The sequence below is a fragment of the Acanthochromis polyacanthus genome, chromosome 18 (genome assembly GCF_021347895.1).
Source record: "Acanthochromis polyacanthus isolate Apoly-LR-REF ecotype Palm Island chromosome 18, KAUST_Apoly_ChrSc, whole genome shotgun sequence".
NCBI classification, from domain to species: Eukaryota; Metazoa; Chordata; class Actinopteri; family Pomacentridae; genus Acanthochromis; species Acanthochromis polyacanthus.
The window spans coordinates 11767743-11781908 of NC_067130.1; the positions used below are offsets into that span (position 1 = coordinate 11767743).

The following is a 14166-nucleotide window of genomic DNA, read 5'->3' on the forward strand; positions in this document are numbered from 1 at the left end:
CAAGCACCAAAAAAACAAACACAAAAAAAACCTAGGACTTATTTTTTGACTTTTATTTGAAATGTGATGCACAGCATTTCTTTCCCTGGTCTGCACGCTCTCATCTCTCAGAGTCTCTCCTTGTTCTCTTCCTTTTATAGTGAAATTAAACAAATAGAAAAACAAATAGATAATTAGGAAAATGAAATGAAGATGTTCTGTTTAGAATGAAGTCCACTGATATCTGTTAAGTGTGCTTCTGGAAAGTATTTAATGTGGGTAGAACACATAACCTCCATGACATATATGTAAAATTATATTGTGAAAGGATGTTTTTCTTTGTCATCTCAACAGTTACTGTTTTGCTTGCCACTATTCTCTGTTTGTTTTCTTACCTGGTTCTTCCTGACTTTGCACTCTCTCCTCTTCTTCCCCTTTTTCATCTCTTCCTCTTTGGACTGGCAATCATACACAAATAGATTGTATTCAGCTAGAGGAAAAATTATATAAATATGAAAAAATACCAATAAGAATACAAATAAATAACATCCTCTCTATCTCTTTGTAATGTCAATCTAAAGGCAAATAACCAAACAATGTGTTTTATATCTGATAACAGATATAAACACTGATACATTGATCCAACCTACAACATTACTCTTGATCGATAAACCATTTGATCTTACACTCTTACCTGAACCTGGCTCTTTTCTTCGAAAAAAAACAATCTTATGTCCATGATGAGGCTGTCTGTCTGCACACACACACATGTTAATGGGCATCCGGTCAGTTAGCTAGTCAGTAGCACCTTGGCTTTAATATTAATTCATGCACTGACACAACAGCTAGCTTCTCTCAGTCCAATTCAAACAGACACTGACCACCTGTAACGTTTGCTAGCTCGAAAAAACGTAAGCTAACTCCTACCAAACAACATAAACAGTAACCTTTGATTAAATGCAGCAAAAATGAGGACTGGTAATGATAATAATGTGTTGGTATTGAGTGGTAGAAGTTCAAAGCAGGTACTCACACCACCACAGCACATTACCTTCTGTGGGGCAGCGCTTAGCTCTGCAGGTAGCGGCTCAGAGCCCGAGTTGGGAAAGTTGAGCAGGATCAAACCATTTTGAGGCAAGATGGGGGGAGGGGGGTGCTGTATTTTTGTTGTTAAAACATTATGTATCAACCAAGTACTGTATGGTTTTTTACACTTTTATGGTTTGTTAAAAAAAAAAGGACATGCAATACAAAAAAATAAAAATAAAAATCTTTTAAATTTTAGGGGTGCTGGGATTCAATTTGGGGGTGCTGAAGCACTCCCAAAAATGGGCTAGAAACGCCTATGGTAAATACTACAAATATATGTCACACTGAAGATACGATAACATGTCATACATATGGTAAAGAATAAACACAACAATTCATCCTGTCAACCTGAACAGAAAATAAATTCAGAGATTAATAATGGAATACTGTGAGACTGTGGAAGAAATTGATTTAACAGGCATTTTGATATGTGGACTTCTGAAAGGGGTAGAATTGTCAAATTCGGATATGGTACAGAGGAAGTCCTTTCAATAGCTTGGGTAAACCTGTAAACACAGAATACATGCCAGAAATATTAATTTTGAAAATGTTCTTTGTTTCAGTCAAAGAGAGAGAGTGCCTCTCTGTGCTCCAGCAGGTCGTAAAGTTTATGACCTGTTATCTGATCTTTGGTGGAAGGCAGAGATGTCTCTGAGAGGGTGCATTCCTGAGAGAGGGGGGATGGTTTGGTTAGAGCCTGAATGAGGTGTTTGTCCAACAAAACATTTAAGCATAAAAGTGAAAGTCATTGTCTTTCAAAAGAAAAAGTTCTTCCAGGTGCAGGTTCAACAGAGATCCATCTTTCTGTGAATGAAAACACACAGACATACATATGTCCCAATCTTCCTGTAGGGAGAGAGTTCAGTGCTGGAGAGGAGAGCTTATCTGAGTTTCATCTTCCCAGGAATTCCAAAGGCTTTTTCGGGGTTCCTACAGAAAGATAGTTGATAATGTGTGAACTGTTGCAGCTTGTGAGCCGTAAAAGGTTTTAATCTTTGGGGCTGAGTGTCAGAAAACATTTAGAAACCAACATCAAGAAAACACTCAAAGATTTGAACATCACTGAAGGGAAATCCAACTTTTGCATGACAATGTCTAATTAAAAGACATTTATTTCCAACGTAAATGTGTGATATTCATCCTCAGGAGCTTCTCTTCACAACGTCTTCCACCTGGACTGGTTTGGTCGGGAACATGTGCAACAAACATCTGAAAAACTTCATTTTAACATCAATGAATGACACTGAAGTTTATCTCTAGACTGGGTCTGGATGTGCTGCTCTGTCATTAACTCCTAAGTTTAGTGAAAGTTCAAACAAAAGAGGACAGTTCAGATAAGACTTGAGAATGAGCTGATTTTGAACAAACATCTCAGACTTTCTGAGCTTCAGCACCTCGAGAAAGATATTTTAACAAGTAACTCAAGAGATCCAGAAGTTGGAGAGAGTTCGCTTTAGCTGAGCCAAAGAACATGTGGGACGTGAACTTAGCAAACATTTCAGACTTTTCTCTGTGAAATCTGAGAAATAATTTCCTATTTAACGACTGAGCTACACATCTGAACTCAGTCTCATTAAAACAGACTCTAATTCAGTGTCATCCATTCATATTAAAGTGCAGTTACCCAAAATGTTTGTTACATGAGCTCCAACAAAACCTGTCCAGGTAGAAGGCCACTTTGACAAACAGGAAGTGGAAGATTCCAAGCAGATTTATAGAAGGGGGAACCGGACTGTACTAACTGTGGTCGAGTATAGAGGGGTGTTTTGTGGGTTTTTAGGGCTGATTATGATTATTAGTGAGACATTTGGAGGAGATATTCATTTTTAATAAATGACAGTATTTAAACTCTTGGAGTTAAACTTAGAAGAACACAAACTCTAACAGAAAACTTTGTTGATACGTTTTGTTTTGTTTACAGATGTTAAGTTAAAGGACTTTTTCCTGAAATATAACCAATCCAATCACTCAAGAAGACAGAGTGACCACAGGTAGATAAAGGTTTAGAGCTAAAGTAGCACTATTTATAAATGTATTTATTATCGTATATCTGTAAAAACAAACAAACTGATAATCAGTAAATAAGTCAGCCCACAATTACTGCAATTCTACAGTGTATGTCTCTTTCCTTTGACTTGTTATTTGTACAATATACGATATATATGATGGCGTTTTTTCATCCCAAAGGCTATACTATGATGTTTTCTCAGAGACATACCATGCTACTCTGTTTGTTCTGGCCCTGGGCCGCTGCTCTCCTCCTCTAGTGTTTTCTGGATTGTACTCAGCTCCATGCCTTCGTCCACCCTGCCTCCGCTGACTCCTCCCGCCTGCCGTCTCTGGAGCTGAAGCTGGATTGGAACAGACCAAAGTACAGTCCAATCACGATGCCAGCTGCCTCTCCAAAGGCTCCTTCATCAGGCGGCACTTCTGAGGGGAAGCTGAGCTTCAGCAGAACTTTGGAGATGTGTTCCAGTGGTTGGTGGATGTGTGGGGAGATAGAGAGGGACCTTTGAATTGTTCAGAAAGGAAAACAGAGAACCCATTGGTAGTTTTAGTTTAGGGTGCTACTGTGGTGTGTTTTTGGGTTTTAAGAGGTGAACAGGAAGTTTTTTTCATATTGGTTATCTTTTATTTTGTTCCTGGTTGGAATGCCTATCAATGTCAACATGAAGTTCACTTTTAGTTCTGTTTATGTATTTTATTTTTACTAACACCCATTTGCTGTTAACCCCCTCACATGTTGTGTTGTTGTAAACTTTTTGTGTTATTAAGGGCAGACAATTTGTGACATTTTCCATCTGCCTCTTAAATCCGACTGTCTGAACATTCTGAGACTAGCCTAGCCGCGCTAGACAACCCACGGCAACGAATTTAATTCTCTGCCAGGGTGGGTCTAGCTACCCTCGGTAAGCCTCGAGTTTGGATGCTCCTAAAACTGGCCGATGAATCACCATGAAGTATAGAGTCAGAAGGCGGGCGTAACTGAGTGACGACAGAGGCGTGACGATTCTGACAGAAACAACTGGAAACAACTGGCCTAGCCACGCTAGACAACCCACGGCAACGAATTTAATTCTCTGCCTGGGTCGACAACAAAAACGAGACGGTCTTTGAGCTCCATTAGCACCGACTCTGAATAATCTTTCTGTTAACATGTCTGTAATATACTTGAGCTTCACCCATTGACTGTATAAATAAGGCTTCACCGAACTACTGCATCCTCTGATTTCCGGTGCTCTAGGAACTACGTCAGCCTATTCGTTGCGCTGATTGGTTGTATACCTACCGAATTGCTGGAGAGTGATTTGAAAGACAGCCTTTTAGCCCGCCTCCCTCCCTGTCGAGAGTTCCTAGACCCTTGTGTCTTCAGACCTGGGTCTAGCGCGGCTAGGCTATTATGAGACATGTATAAACATTCTGAGGGTGGAAGTCTGTTTTTATTGTTCAAAGCTGACACCGGTCTATTTGGGATTTGAGAACAAACTGATATTTTCCTTTCAGCATTCCCTTACGCTTCAACTATTATACTATTGTCTTTTAAACATTACCTCAAATGCCTTTAATGTGTGAAAAATGTGCCAGAAGTGGATAAACTTTTGAGTTTTTTTTTTATCATCTGAAAGTACTTGATATTAATAAAAATATAAAAATACTGTTATAAATATCCATATTTTGTGCTATAAAAAATTATACAAATGAGACATGGTTGAGCAGAAAATATTCAAACAAATTTCAGATTTCAGCAGTTTTTTTATAGGGGCGGCATGGCTCAGTGGGTAGAGTGGCTGTCTTGTAACTGAAAGGTTGCCGGTTCAATCCTCGGCTGCTCATGTTGAGGTGTCCCTGAGCAAAACACCGAACCCCTAATTGCTCCTGATGGGTCGTGGTTAGCGCCTTGCATGGCAGCTTCTGCCATCAGTGTGTGAATGTGAATGGATGAAAGTGCTATATAAATACAACCATTTGCACTTACCATAATAACATTAATCAGAGCATGTCATTATAGGTTATTAAGTGCAGATAGATGAGAAAAACAGTGCCAATTTTAGTAATTTAACATGCCATTTTCAAAATTAAACAATGTTGAGAAATTTTTAATTGTTTTAAAGGCATTTTAGAATTCATGCCAAAAACTCTGAGTGGAGACACCATTTCAATTTATTTTATTGAGTTATTTATTCATTTATTGAGTAGTTTAGTGAAACCAGCTTAACACCAAACTCAGAGACATCCACATTTCAACAAAATCTAGATAACCAAACCTTTGTGAAGTAAGTAACTCCACTCTTCTGTTTAATGAAGTAAACACTTTGGAGTTTCTGAGGAAACATCCATGTAATTTTGCTGCAATACTGTCCAATATGCCTTATAACACAATTCAGAACAGGTTGTAACACTCAGTGCTGTTGTTTTATGATAATTGGTTTAATATGTAGCGCTGCACAGTACTGTAGTGGTTAGCACTTTTGCCATGCAGCAAGAAGATCCCTGGTTCAAATCCCGGTCTGGCCCTGGGATCTTTCTGCATGGAGTTTGCATGTTCTCCCTGTGCATGCGTGGGTTTTCTCCGGGCACTCCGGCTTCCTCCCACAGACCAAAAATATGCTGAGGTTAACTGATTATTCTGAATTGCCCATAGGTGTGAATGTGAGCGTGAGTGTTCGTCTGTATATGTAGCCCTGTGACAGACTGGTGACCTGTCCAGGGTGTCCCCTGCTTTCGCCTGAGTCAGCTGGGATAGGCTCCAGCACCCCCCACGACCCCAGTGAGGAGAAAGCGGTGTATAGAGAATGGATGGATGGACATGTTAGAACCAAAATAATGGGACATTTTAATTTTGAGATTAGTGGAAGACAGACAGGACTTCAGCTTCTCTTAAGGATTTGGAGAGAGCTGTAGGAGAAGTAAAGAAGGGGAAGTTCATACGTCAGGTGGCAGATGAAGATCAACAGAATGACTTTTCAGCACATCAGGTCATACATGAACAAATGGAGACAGATCTTACATTATATGAGGTGTCAAATTTCTACTCCAGTGTTTCAGCATTTTACATTAACCCAGTAAATAAGCTTAAAAAAAATAAGTACATTACATATTTACTTCATTGCTTTGTTTACATTTAAACGAAGTAGTGCTGAGACTGCTGTCAGAATGTGACTACCTTGACTTCATTGCATTGAAAAAACACCACCGTTCATCCAATCTGATTCAAACTCCCCACTGCACTTCCTCAGGACCCCTGCAATACACCTACCAAGTTTGAGCATGATCTGATGTACCGTTGTCATAGAAACCATTGCATAATGGTTTCTATGCAGAATGAACACCTCTAAATAAAATTGTTTTGAATTAGACATTCATGCATCGTTTAAATCTCAGTGTACAGACAGTTCTGGACAGTGTCTCAAGGATTTCAGCAAGACAACAGGAATACTCTGAAACGAGCAGCAACAACCTTTCTTTCAACAAAATCCAAGAAACCCAACATTTTTGAGGTAAGTGACTTCACTGTTCTGTTTGATGAAGCAAACACCAGAGGAAACATTCAGAAGGCAGTTTTAAACTATTTTTCTACAACTCTGTCCAATTTGTAATGAAATCCATGAGTCAGAACAGGATATAACACTCAGTTTTGTACTTATCTTGTAATTTTTAACATCTTGTTATAAAAAAACAACCAGAACTCCTGTAAAGAGCAGGACAAACATTTTTGTTAAGACAAAATTTGGTTTTAAAGCTCCAGACTTGGAATAATTTGACTATAACCATGACCAAATGCATAGATATGTTGGGATAGCAGGATTTTTCTACTGGGAAATATTCTTTTTGGAATATTTAATGATAATGTGATGTGTTGATGTGAGCAAGATACAAGGTCACTTTTTTCTGATAAGTAAATTATTTCAGTAAGTGTAATAGGTAATAGTTTATTCTGTTTCCTTAACTTGCAACATGGAATCCAAATATGAAATTGGATTATGCTATCCAGCAATATTTTTGTTTTTGGTGGTACAACTTGTCATATCTGCTCAATCAGTTAAGTTCATCACATTTTCTTTTTCATTTTTGTGATCAAGCATTTAATGTTAAAAAAAAATATTCTGTATGTTTTGTTTTGTTTTATCCTGGCATGCAAGTACAAAAGTGTCAGAAAATATCATTGGTTGATTTCTGCATTATTGTTTTTTTGGGGTAATGTGTGCTCATAGATGAGACTTTCAGTGACAATTTCAATTATTTTTAAAATTTCAATTCATGACCATTTTATTTTGATACTGTACCTCAAAATCATCTAAAAAAACAAGCTAAAGATAATCATCTAAAAAAAACAACAACTTATAGATAAATATGATTGTTTCTGGTTCCGGAATGGAAGATTCTATAACTCTCCCACACCAGTACTTCATGTGTGGCATCATCAGCAGAGATTATAAGTATAGGGTGAATTGTTAAAACCACTCACTTCTATTTATAGCCAAAGACAGCGAGGAAACCAGGGACCAGCGAAGATACCAGAGCGAGGAATTCACCAAACTCAACAAACCTTCGACGGTCTTCCAGAATATCAGTGCTGTTGAAGAATCTACTTCTGCAACCAAACAACTACTGCAGTTGTCACCTTTTATTTCTTTTCAACCACTGTTGAACAAAAGTTCTGCTACCATGCCAATCAGGACCAATCCAAGGTGCAGAGGAGGACCAAATTACCGTGGGCCAAACCACCACCACGTGAACCCTGCCGGGCCCCAAAGCTCTGGTGGCGCCTCTCAGGCAGAAAATAACTACCTGAACTACCTGAGAGAGGATAACCATCATATGAGCATTCAAATCCAGCAGCTCATCGCTGAGAAGCAGCAGACTGATCAGTTTGAAACTCTCCTGACACAGTTCCAAGAACTGCTCACTAGCGAAAAAGAGAAAGAAGACCTGCAGGAAGAAAACAACAAGCTGCAGAAAGAAAATCAAGTATTGTTAGAAAAGACTATTGAGTCTTTTGAGTCCCTCCTAGTGATCATCAGGCTGAATACTGATCGGATTGAAACTCTCCAGACAGAGAAATCACAACTGGAGAAAGTGGTCTTCCAAGAACTGCTCAGGAGTAAAGAACAGATAGAAGACCTGGAGGACCTTTATATCCGCGAAAAAAAGAGATGCTGCAAGTTTTTCAGAGGTCCCAAAGGGAGAAAAAACAATAAAAAAATAAGTGAAGAGGTGATCGAGGACACAACCGAACAGAAGCGGGAGAAGAAAGCCAAGAGTAGGAGAAAGGGCTTCTGGAGTTGGCTCAAGTGCTGTTTCCCTTGAGCCTCCCCTTTCCTCCATCTCCTCACCTCTTCAATGTGTGTCCTGTCATGTGTGTCCTGTCATGTGTGTCCTGTCATGTGTCGTGTGTCCTGTCCTTCTCCTCACTCCTTCTGCCTCCTTTCTCCTCACCTCTTCAACCTCTGTCACCCTCATCCTCTCTATTTCTTCCCTGTCCTTCCATCTTTTCTATTCCTTTCCTGTCCTGTCGTGTGTCCTGTCATGTGTGTCCTGTCATGTGTTTCCTGTCATGTGTGTCCTGTCATGTGTGTCCTGTCCTGTGTCCTGTCATGTGTGTCCTGTCCTGTGTCCTGTCATGTGTTTCCTGTCCTGTGTGTCCTGTCATGTGTCCTGTGTCCTGTGACCCCGAGTTAGGCAGCATCCAAAGATATACACCTTGAATCTGCCTACAGACATGTCTCAGGTAAGAAAAAATGTTCAACACAGAGATTTGCTCCATTGATGCAACATATCAAACTAATGTGCAAAAATGTGTTTGTTTCATCATCTAACTTCAGAATGCAGACTCCACTTTCTGTCACCAACTGACCAGTGGTGCTGCAGTGTCGGCCGATGGCCTGTATCGGTCCGGTAACGGCTGTAGCACCATATCTGCTTCACAGCTACGAGGAGACATGTTTCAGGTAAAAACATACTATAGAGATTTGCACTTGTTTGACATATTAACCATTAATGTCTTTTTAATTGTCATTTATGTGTGACTGTGTGTACATGTCGACTTTTAAGAGTGTGTGTGTGTGTATAATGTTTTGATTCACTGTTATGTATTTTAGTCTAGCACTGTTCTTTTAATTGCTATTTTTGTGTGTGTGTGTGTGTGTGTGTGTGTGTGTGTGTGTGTGTGTGTGTGTGTGTGTGTAATATTTTGTTAACTGGTTATGTACTTCTTATAATGTAATGTTGTGATGTTTTTATTGTGACTTGCCGGGGGACTGCAGATGAAAATTAGCTTAAAGCTATCTCTGGTACAATGCATCAAATGGAAACATTTATGTTTAATATTGTACATGGTCCCTTCTTAAATAAACTCAGAATAATAAATAATATATAAAGTCAAGTCAGTTTAATACAACTGAACTAATGCCTGTTTTTTCTTTTCCACAGAAAAAGAACACTCACTACTGCCAAGCAAAATTCACTCTTCAATTGAAACCTTCACACATTTCTTGGTTTTTTTCCCCTACACAATGTTCTGGGGTTTTTTCCCCTGCTTGCGGGTTATAGTGAGTACATGTTTAAACAAAGATGAAGATATAATAAAAAAAATGTGATCAAAATAACATTTCTGTGTATATGTTGAAAGTTGTTAAACTTAAAATGTATGTGTATGTGGAAATTTGAGTTTGACATGTATTTTTTCATTACGATACCATGATGTGTATCTGTGTTTTTGCCAAAAATGTAACATTATACTTCTTTGCTTATGTAGAAAGACAGAGACACTGTCCTATTTTAGGGGCGGCATGGCTCAGTGGGCAGAGTGGCCGTCTTGCAACCGAAGGGTTGCTGGTTCGATCCTCGCCCCGTCGTGCTCGAGGTGTCCCTGAGCAAGACACCGAACCCCGAATTGCTCCTGATGGGGTCGTGGTTAGCGCCTTGCATGGCAGCTTCTGCCATCAGTGTGTGAATGTGTGTGTGAATGTGATGTATCATGTAAAGTGCTTTGGGTACCTTGCAGGTATAGTAAAGCGCTATATAAATACAGACCATTTACCATTTGATTAATTAGGGCACCTATTGTAATGAAACACTCACACCCAATACCTCCACAGGCTGCATGTCAGCCTGAAAATCAGTGAGACCTCTCAGCTTCACACAGCCTTTAGAGTAACTCCAATTGAAATTTTGACCAGGTGAGATCTTCCTGTCTCTGCCTTTCAAAATAAAAGCACAGCGCAATTTCAAAATAAAGGCCTGCGACAGACCGGAAAACGCCAGTTAAACAATTCCTCTCTGTCCTGTCACGTATTCTGGCACATATCACAACAGCCTGACTGTCAGTTGGCAGGCAGACAGGCTCGTCCACATCACATCACTGCCTGAAACCGTAGCGCAGTCTTAAGTGTCTCCGAGGTACATGGGTCACACTCTGCCTGTCCTGTCCTGTAACAAGAGAAGAGAGGGTGCCAGCCAGTTTTCTCAAACAAGGCGGCATGGCTCAGTGGGTAGAGTGGCCGTCTTGTAACTGGAAGGTTGCCGGTTTGATCCTCGGCCCGTTGTGCTCATGTCGAGGTGTCCCTGAGCAAGACACCGAACCTAATTGCTCCTGGTGGGTCGTGGTTAGCGCCTTCCATGGCAGCTTCTGCCATCAGTGTGTGAATGGGTGAAAGTAACATATCATGTAAAGCGCTTTGGATAAAAGCGCTATATAAATACAACCATTTACCATTTAAGGCCTCCACTGCAGGTACGCATTACGTCAGCATTTCACTGACCCATACCCAAGTGCCCTTGTTTTCTCAGCAGCCTTCATTCATTCACCGTCTAGAGGAAATGGGCCTCCCTGATTTTGTAAGGGAAGTGCAGTGAGGTTGGTGTATGTGGGTAATGGATCAAGTGACTGGTCCAATTCCTGTTTTGCCTCCACGAAACTATGTAGGGCACATCCTCCTTTGGCTAAAAATTCAGGATGGAGGGACCTGCTTCGGTCTCTAGAAGAATGCAAAATATTTTACTACATTTTAAAATAAAATCTCAACTGTTCTGCAAAACTGAAACTGAAATTTCATGAAGCACTGTTACTAGGAAAATTGTCAGAACCTCATATTGGAAAGGTTAACAATGGAAACCTGGGATTTGTCTTTTTCAGAGGAAAAAATGTGTTAAATTATCAGGCAACAAAATGACTATAATTTGGGCCTTGCTACAATACTCTGTTATCAAAACTGCCATGAGTATTTCATCCGTCTGATCTGTTCATGATTAAAACTTTCCTTGCCGGGGCAACCACAAGTCGCTGAGGACTTGAATGCATGCAGTTGAGCCATAGTGCGCAAATAAAAGACTGTCTTAGCCCAGTAGGTAAGAAAACTGAAGGCAAAATGGCATTGTCCAAAAGTTGTGGTTATTTCTAGAGGCCAGCAGGAGGTGACTCCTCCGATTGCAAAAAATTGTATACAACACTATGAGAAAATAGCCCTACTTTTCACTTGATTTGTTCCTTCTGTAAACATTTTCCTAAAGAGTTCGAGTTCTCACTTGCTAGTTTGTTTTCCAATACGGCATGATGCTCATTTAGTAAATTATAGTCCCTTTTAGAGGAGCATAGAAGATAAATCAGGATACGGCTAAGGACAGGGCTGCCTGATTGACAGGTCACCATGTACGGGTGTGCGGAGCATGTGTTCTTCAATCAGATCCACCTCTTGATCCGTAAATTCGAGTTCAAAAGACACAAGAAGGCAACAATGTAATGTGAAACTCAAGGCTTCACCGCAGTATGCAACAAACTCAATGCAGTTGTAGCACGTACACACTTCAAAATATTTATTTTAATATTTTAGAATTTGAAATTTAAAAGTAGGCTAGATCAGAAGATTAGTTTCGGCTCTCGGAGGTGATAGCGCAATAATTAAAACACAGGGAGGCAGAGAATTATGCTTGGTGTTGGTACCGTATATTGAAGTGAATTTCAAATATACCAAATAAACAAAAAAAACAAATATTTACAATCTGCAGGAAATATGGCATGCATGCATTTAGATGGAATATTTACAAAAAAATAATAAACAAATTATGTTGTAAATAGCATGTCATTCTTGGTTTTTTGTTGGGGAAAGAGAGAGAAGCCGGTCTCTTTCCCCACTGCAACGGAATAAATCTACCAACCAGGAGTCATGATAATACAGGTCCGTCTCAAAAAATTAGCATATTGTGATAAAGTTCAGTATTTTCTGTAATGTACTGATAAACATTAGACTTTCATATATGTTAGATTCATTACACACAACTGAAGTAGTTCAAGCCTTTTATTGTTTTAATATTGATGATATTGGCCAAAAAGTTAAAAAAAAAACCTAAAACCTATCTCAAAAAAATTAGCATATTCCATCCGACCAATAAAAGAAAAGTGTTTTTAATACAAAAAAGTCAACCTTCAAATAATTATGTTCACTTATGCACTCAATACTTGGTCGGGAATCCTTTTGCAGAAATGACTGCTTCAATGCGGCGTGGCATGGAGGCAATCAGCCTGTGGCACTGCTGAGGTGTTATGGAGGCCCAGGATGCTTCGATAGCGGCCTTAAGCTCATCCACAGTGGTGGGTCTGGTGAATCTCAACTTCCTCTTCACAATATCCCACAGATTCTCTATGGGGTTCAGGTCAGGAGAGTTGGCAGGCCAATTGAGCACAGCAATACCATGGTCAGTAAACCATTTACCAGTGGTTTTGGCACTGTGAGCAGGTGCCAGTCGTGCTGAAAAATGAAATCTTCATCTCCATAAAGCTTTTCAGCAGATGCAAGCATGAAGTGCTCCAAAATCTCCTGATAGCCAGCTGCATTGACCCTGCCCTTGATAAAACACAGTGGACCACCACCAGCAGCTGACATGGCACCCCAGACCATCACTGATTGTGGGTACTTGACACTGGACTTCAGGCATTTTGGCATTTCCTTCTCCCCCAGTCTTCCTCCAGACTCTGGCACCTTTATTTCCGAATGACATGCAAAATTTGCTTTCATCCGAAAAAAAGTACTTTGGACCACTGAGCAACAGTCCAGTGCTGCTTCTCTGTAGCCCAGGTCAGGCGCTTCTGCCGCTGTTTCTGGTTCAAAAGTGGCTTGACCTGGGGAATGCGGCACCTGTTGCTCATTTCCTGCACACACCTGTGCACAGTGGCTCTGGATGTTTCTACTCCAGGCTCAGTCCACTGCTTCCGCAGGTCTCGCAAGGTCTAGAATCGGCCCTTCTCCACAATCTTCCTCAGGGTCCGGTCACCTCTTGTAGTTGTGCAGCGTTTTCTGCCACTTTTTCCTTCCCACAGACTTCCCACTGAGGTGCCTTGATACAGCACTCTGGGAACAGCCTATTCGCTCAGAAATTTCTTTCTGTGTCTTACCCTCTTGCTTGAGGGTGTCAATGATGGCCTTCTGGACAGCAGTCAGGTCGGCAGTCTTACCCATGATTGCAGTTTTGAGTAATGAACCAGGCTGGGAGTTTTTAAAGGCCTCAGGAATGTTTTGCAGGTGTTTAGAGTTAACTCGTTGATTCAGATGATTAGGTTAATAGCTCGTTTAGAGTACCTTTTCATAACATGCTAATTTTTTGAGATAGGGATTTTTGATTTTACTTTACTTTTTGGCCAATATCATCAATATTACAACAATAAAAGGCTTGAACTACTTCAGTTGTGTGTAATGAATCTAACATATATGAAAGTCTAATGTTTATCAGTACATTACAGAAAATACTGAACTTTATCACAATATGCTAATTTTTTGAGAAGGACCTGTATTTCCACAACATGCCCCATCAAATCAACCCAGGTCCACCAAAAATAGACTCAAATAAACAAACAAATAAATTGATAAAACAGACATATAACAGGTTCCAAAAAGTGGCCTTTATATATGTACTGGTATACAGAGAAGGTGTTTAAGGGATTATGACTTGATTAAATTCATACACACTGACTGGAGGTCATTAATCCTCTCAGAATGTTTTTGTCATGGTGCCCCTGTACCAGCACAACGCTCTCTGCTTATCGACACAGAACTTCCTGCCTCTTCTGGTCACTCCAGTTTAGACAGTAACATGAATCCTGAACAA

General features: G+C 40.1%; 2 long non-coding RNA genes across 2 annotated transcripts; one reads left to right on the forward strand and one right to left on the reverse strand.

Moving 5' to 3' along the window:
• Window positions 1-30: 30 nt before the first annotated feature.
• Window positions 31-706, reverse strand: LOC127530853 (uncharacterized). Its single transcript, XR_007937557.1, has 2 exons — window positions 375-706; window positions 31-131 (listed from the first exon to the last, which is right to left on the reverse strand). It is a non-coding gene; the product is annotated as an uncharacterized LOC127530853 (long non-coding RNA).
• A 7387-nt stretch (window positions 707-8093) lies between these two features.
• LOC127530851 (uncharacterized) lies at window positions 8094-12801 on the forward strand. Its single transcript, XR_007937555.1, has 3 exons — window positions 8094-8797; window positions 8892-9017; window positions 9499-12801. It is a non-coding gene; the product is annotated as an uncharacterized LOC127530851 (long non-coding RNA).
• Window positions 12802-14166: the final 1365 nt, after the last annotated feature.